Consider the following 6,860-nt stretch of genomic DNA (forward strand, 5'->3'; position numbering starts at 1 on the left):
TTTATGATAGTGAATCGCTATTCTTCCTGAGATAGTGGAGGTCAGGGACTTCAAGGAAACAGTCTTGTTTTGCAGTGGAGTCCTTGGATCATTGGATGTGGAGGGTCACATCCAAGGGGACTGAATCTAAGACTTAGTGTTGTTTGGTTTTTCTAGCTCAGGACACTAAGTACTATCTCTTTGTTTTATTAAAGACAAATTGTAGCAGCCACTGTTGATAGGGATGTGGAAGTTACCACTTCCTTTTGTCCCCTCAGCTAAGGTCAAATGCTAAGGTCAGCTTGGGCTTGGGAAGATGGCAAAGGGTAGCTGGCTGTGGGTGAGTAGCCTCCATGACCTCATAGGTCTTTGTCTTTTTAACCATAGGGATTAGTAGAATACATAAGAAGTCACAAGCAGGAATACTTATCCTGAAACATCAGCATCTGAGGACAGAAAGCCACATAGAATTAGACGGTGAACTTTGCAATGGATCTTAATTAGTCCATCCATTTTGTCACATACTTATTTCCATTGTGTTCTGCCATCTGAAGTTTAGTATAAAATTTCCAGGAAAAAATCCTAGACTCAGAGAGCTGGAAGGGACCTTTGAGTTCTTCTAGCCTACCCCCTTACTTTATAGTTGAAAATATAGAAAATATACAGAAATATGTAGAAAAATATAATATAGAAATACAGAAAATGAGGCGCACAAAGGAGAAGTGGCTTGCCAAGAACGTAGCAAATTGGTATTCAAGCTAAGACTAGCGCCCCGGAGTCTTGGATTCCCTTCCAGAGTTCCTTCCATTCCACCCTGTGGCCTTTCTTGGGTGGATCCTGGCAAGACTATACTGAGTCTCAAAAAGAAGAATTTAGAATCAAAAGGCTCCATTTGTCTGGGGAATATGGGACTCCTTTTTGTACCCAGTTACCCTCGACTGCACTTAAACATACAGATCTTGGAAAAGGGCTTCAATCCCAGGGCACAAAGAGAAGTTGAGATAGAAACAGCTCTAGGCCCCTGCTCCCTAGAAGCAAGATTAACCTGGTGTTCTTTTAGATTTGGACTATGCATTGGGAATTCTGGGTACTCCATAAACAGAGCCATGCTGCGTGGCTTACGGGATCTTAGTTCTCCCACTAGGGATCAAACCCACACCCTCACAGTGAAAGTATGGAGTCCTAACCACTGGACTACCGGGCAATACCCCAGCAATCTTTGAAAGCACTGATACCTGGGCCCCTCCTCCTGGAGAGGTGGATTCAGTAGATCTGTGCTGGAGCCCAGAGAATCTGCATCTTTTAGAAGCTCACCAGGCTTAGAAGCTGCAGCTCTAGAAGAAAATGTTAATGGAAATGCTTTTCTGGGAGGGAGAAAAAAAATTACGTCAAAACTTGGCACTTTAAAGCCATTCTGATGTAAACGCTTCAGGTGTTTATGACAAAGAGAAAACGAGAATTCCTGGAAAGGGGAGGAAGTTGAAACCCAAGAAGCCATAGAGGGAACAAAGGAAATAGAAGGCGGCTGAGTTTCTGTTTTACTACATTGTGACCACAGCTTACACTCTGACAAATCAGCTCTTAGCCCAGACTTTGTTTCCCTGACTCTACCTTCCAGTGACAGATTCTGTGAATTCCCAGTCCTCAGGGCAGAAGAGCATTAATGCAAATCAACCACTTCTTGGCATTTTTATAGTTTCTGAACAAGAAAACTAATCATACATTGGCTTTGTCCATGTGTAAATGAAACAAATATTTAAGTACCTACAGGATGCTAAGTGCTGCTCTAGCAGTGAACAAAATAAACACCTTCCCAGTCCTCATGATCCTTAGAGTCTGGCATAGGTGGTGGATGCATATCATAGAACTTACTGAGAACTGGGGTTGTAAAGAGATCCTTCCCTTTATTTTGGTGGCTTCATCACACTAGTTTCTCTTCTATTCCTAGACTACATCAAGCGTTTTCTTTCCTCCAGGCTTTATACGTGCTGGTTCTCCTCTAGAACACTCTTACCTGCACTCTGCCCATCACCTACAACTAAACTTATGGGTGTCAAAGCCCTTTCCATAAAGAGGCATTTAACTGACTCCACAATTTATGTATACGTTCTTTTTAATATTCTTTTCCATTATGGTTTATCATAGGATGTTGAATATAGCTCCCTGTGCTATACAGTAGGACCTTGTTTATCCATTCTATATATAATAGTTTGCATCTGCTAACCCCAAACTCCCAATCCATCCCTCCCCCATTCTCCTCCCCTTTGGCAATGATAAGTCTGTTCTCTCTGTCTGTGCTGACTTCACAGTTTAAAGTAGCTGCCCTGGGGCTTCCCTGGTGGCACAGTGGTTAAGAATGCACCTGCCAATGCAGGGGACATGGGTTCGAGCCCTGGTCCGGGAAGATCCTACATGTTGTGGAGCAACAAAGCCCGTGTGCCACAACTACTGAGCCCGTGCTCCACAACAAGAGAAGCCACTGCAATGAGAAGCCCGTGCACCACAACAAAATGTAGCCCCCTGATCTCCGCAACTAGAGAAAGCCCACGCACAACAATGAAGACCCAATGCAGCCAAAAATAAAATAAATAAAAATTTTAAAATAAATAAATAAAGTAGCTACCCCTGTTATTCTCTCTCAGAGCACCTTATACTTTTTCTTCATGGCATTTATCACAGTTTTTTTTTAAATTTTTATTTATTTTATTTATTTATTTTTGGCTGCATTGGGTCTTTGTTGCTGTGTGCGGGCTTTCTCTAGTTGCTGCGAGCGGGGGCTACTCTTCATTGTGGTGCTCTGGCTTCTCATTGCGGTGGCTTCTCTTGTTGTAGAGCTCAGGCTCTAGGCACACGGGCTTCAGCAGTTGTGGCACACGGGTTCAGTAGTTGTGGCTTGCGGGCTCTAGAACGCAGGCTCAGTAACTGTGGTGCACGGGCTTAGTGCCACCAGGGAAGCCCTATCACAGTTTTTAACAGTATATTTATTTGCATGATTATTTTTAAACTCCACCTTAAAAAAAATTAATGCACACAGTAAACACATGTTAAATGAAAACTGTAAAAGGGAAAGAAAATTAGCTTCCTGTTCCTGACACCCTGGTTCTCAACTCTTCTTCCCACAGGCAGATGCTATTATATTCTATAAATATTCTATATAGCTCTGTGGGTCCATGTAATTATTTGTTAAGTGGCTATCTACTAGTCTGAAAGTAGGTACTGTGTCTATTTGTTCATTGCCTTATCCTTAGTATTTGGCACATAATTAGCACTTCATCAGTATTTGTGGGGTAAATGAAAGGATGTTAAAAGAACAGAGAAATTGGGTCAATATCTGAACTGCCAGCTTTTATGCATCTTCCCTGCCCCACTCAGCTCTGAGCACACAGTAAACTTTATCGATACTCCTGTGCTCTCCCAACTCTCCGTTTACACCTCCTTGAGAGCAACTTCTCACACGGTGCTGAAACTATAGTTCCCTTGCCTGTCTGTCTCTCCCAGTAGTCAGTGAGCTCCTTGAGGGCTGGGACCACGTTTAATTCTTCTGGAACGCCGTTCCCAGACGTTAATGAACACTTTCTGGCTGGCTGCTTGTCTAACCTGATGCATCAGACTGTTGGCTCCTTTGCAATTCTGTTCTCAGCCTGTCAGAGCAGCTCAGAGTTGTTATTTTTCTGATAAAGACTAGCGTTTGCTTCAACATCTCTAGTTTAGAGAGGTGCACTTTATTTGAGCCTTCCTGCAGATTCTCATTTCTTTTAGGACTCAGTTTCCTCATCTGTAGAACGGGAATAATCATGCCAAACTTCCAGAGTTGTTGTGATAATTAAATGAGGTCTTATGTAAAAGCGTCGAGCACATCAAAGCGGTTGTTCAATTCCCCACACCCTTTCAGCAAGAAGAGTCTAGGTGTCTGTTTTACTGAAAAGGAGAGAAGCTCTCTCTGCGTGGGAAGTAGGGTCAGACAGACAGGAGCTTTAATTCCAATCCCAGTTCAAACATTATTGAAACAGTGAGATGTGAATCACTAATAAAGTAAAAAATTTGTCCTTTTTGGACAATGACTTGAAATATAATGGTTACATGTTAAAGAAGCTGCTGAGTGATGCACCCTCAGGACAGAATACAGAGACTTAGAAGGTCCCTCAAGGCCATATGCAGTCTGGTCCCTGCCTGCCCCTCTGTCTCATCCTGCAGCACTCCCTCCCGCCTCCCTTCTAGGCTCTAGCCATACTGAACTTTCTTTGTTCCTCCATGCATCCTTTTGATGCCAGGCCTTTGCATATGCTCTTCCATCTGCCTGTCACTTGCTTATCTTAAGCTTAAAAATTTCTTCCCCAGGAAGACCTTTTTTTTTTTTTTTTTGTGGTACGCAGGCCTCTCACTGTTGTGGCCTCTCCCGTTGCAGAGCACAGGCTCCTAACGCGCAGGCTTAGCAGCCATGGCTTACGGGCCCAGCCGCTTCGCGGCACGTGGGATCTTCCCGGACCGGGGCACGAACCCGTGTCCCCTGCATTGGCAGGCGGACTCTCAACTACTGCACCACCAGGGAAGCCCAGGAAGACCTCTCTTGACCTCCTGAACCAGAATAGGTCACTGTATTGTAGGTCAACCTATAAAACCCTGTTCTTCCCCTTTCCCAGCACTCATTACAGATGTAAATTCCCAAAGGGCCTTATTCAACCATCTATGTATTCAACAATCATTTCTAGAATTCCTACTATGTGCTAGGTGTTGTTCTGGAGGCTGAGGATACAGTGGGAGGCAAGGTAAACCACAGACCCTACTAAAGGACACTTACATTCTAGTGAGAAAGGAAGACAATAAACAAATTAATATAGGGACCTCTGCCCTGTTCATTTCCGCATTTCTAGAACTGGACATTGTATACCCAACGCATAGTAGATACTCAAAAAATGCTTGTTGAGGTGAAGGAACATGAAGTGAGTGTGAGTGGCAGCCAGCCTCAGGAAAAAGGCAAGGGTGGCCAGTGTCAGAGCCAACATGACTAACTACTGCAGGGATCATTTCACCCTGAAGATCTGTCCAGCTTTCAGGAAGGACCAAAATGGGTTGGAGCCTACCCTCTCCTGTTGGTCTCCAAGAACATGAGACTGGGGTGGGGAGAAGTGGCTTAGCTTCATTTCTGTCTGCCCTGTGCCTATGTAGGCATGTAAAAATGGGGATAAGTGAGTGGGTGCAAGCCCCAGGCTTGCCAAATGATCTTATCCACTCCTGTGCCTTCCTGTGCCAGACACTGGCTAGCTGGTGGCCAAACCCATTTCCTCTTTCTCATGGACACCCACCTATACTACATTTTCCCACTTCTCTTATAGTTAGATGTGACCACATGATGAGCTTTTGTCAGTGGAATATGGACAGAAGTGATAGAAACTCCCACGCACGATCCTTCATGCTCTTTCCACATCAAAGTGACCTCGGAAACCATGTATTAAAGGTGGCAGAGACCCAAGATGGAAGGATTTAGGTCCCTGAACTACTATTTGGAGAAGAGCCTCCCATTTATTAGGACAGCCATTATTTAATTTATTTTTTTAATATTTATTTATTTATTTTGGCTGTGGCACGTGGGATCTTCGTTGCAGCACACACATGAGATCTTTGTTGCAGCATGTGGACTTCTTAGTTGCAACATGCATGTGGGATCTAGTTCCCTGACCAGGGATCGAACCCAGGCACCCTGCATTGGGAGCACAGAGTTTTGCCCCCTGGACGACCAGAGAAGTCCCAGGAACACCCATTTTAGACTTGATCTGAGTGAGAAATAAACTACTGGGCAAGTAGTTACTGGGCATTTACTTGTTAGAACCGCTAGCGTTATCTTAACTATATACTTCCTTACTCTCTCCGGGACAATGGTACTTCTCCAGCCCAGAGCCTCCCCTGGGCTCCAAACTCAGCTCTACAGCTATGCACCAGACATTCCTATTGACATGGTCGGATATATATATAAAGCCTTTTTCAGATTCTTTTCCATTATAGGTACTTACAAGATATTGAATATAGTTCCCTGTGCTATACAATAGGTCCTTGTTGTTCATCAATTTTATGTATAGTAGTGTGTATCTGTTAATCCCAAACTTCTAATTTATCCCTCCCCCACCTCCTTTCCCCTTTGGTAGCCATATGTTTTCCATGTCTGTGAATCTTCTTCATCCATTCATCTGTTGATGGACATTTAGGTTGTTTCCACGTCTTGGTTACTGTGAATAGTGCTGCTCTGAACATTGGGGCGCCACACTTACTTTAAAACCCTACGCTGGCTCCCATCACCCTGAGGATCCAGTCCAAACTCCTTGGCACTGTCTTGAAGGCCCTGCATGATCTGACCCGGCCTCCCTCTACCTCTTCACCCCTTCTGCTGACCCCAACCCAGCTGTCTACACTCCAGTCACACCAAATTCATTTCAGTTCCTCATTCACATCACCCTCCCTCCCTGCTCTGACTGTTCCCTCTGCCGAAGAATACTCTTAACCCCTCTCTTCCCTTGGGCCACATCTGCTCATCCTTTAGGCTTCAGCTTGAATTTCACTTCCTCAAGGAAGTGGCCTCCCTGACCCCTGGAGCCGGCTCAGCCACTAGCACCTCCTACTGCCCATCATAACTCTCTTGACACTTGATTGATGTGACTTGTTTAATTGTCTATCTTTCCTGTTAGAGTGCAAGTTTCTAGAGGGCAGAGCCTGGGTCCTGTTCACTCTTGCGTTCTTAGCTTCTAGAACAAAATAGGAATCACTGTATGAATGTTAAATGAACACACACTATCAGTGAACTAGCTCAATAATCGTCAACTTAAAGTTGCCATATGGCATCTCTCGGCAGCCTCTTAGGAATATCAGTGTTCTTTCATGGTAGCAAACAG

This window comes from Globicephala melas, chromosome 3 (genome assembly GCF_963455315.2).
Source record: "Globicephala melas chromosome 3, mGloMel1.2, whole genome shotgun sequence".
NCBI classification, from domain to species: domain Eukaryota; kingdom Metazoa; phylum Chordata; class Mammalia; order Artiodactyla; family Delphinidae; genus Globicephala; species Globicephala melas.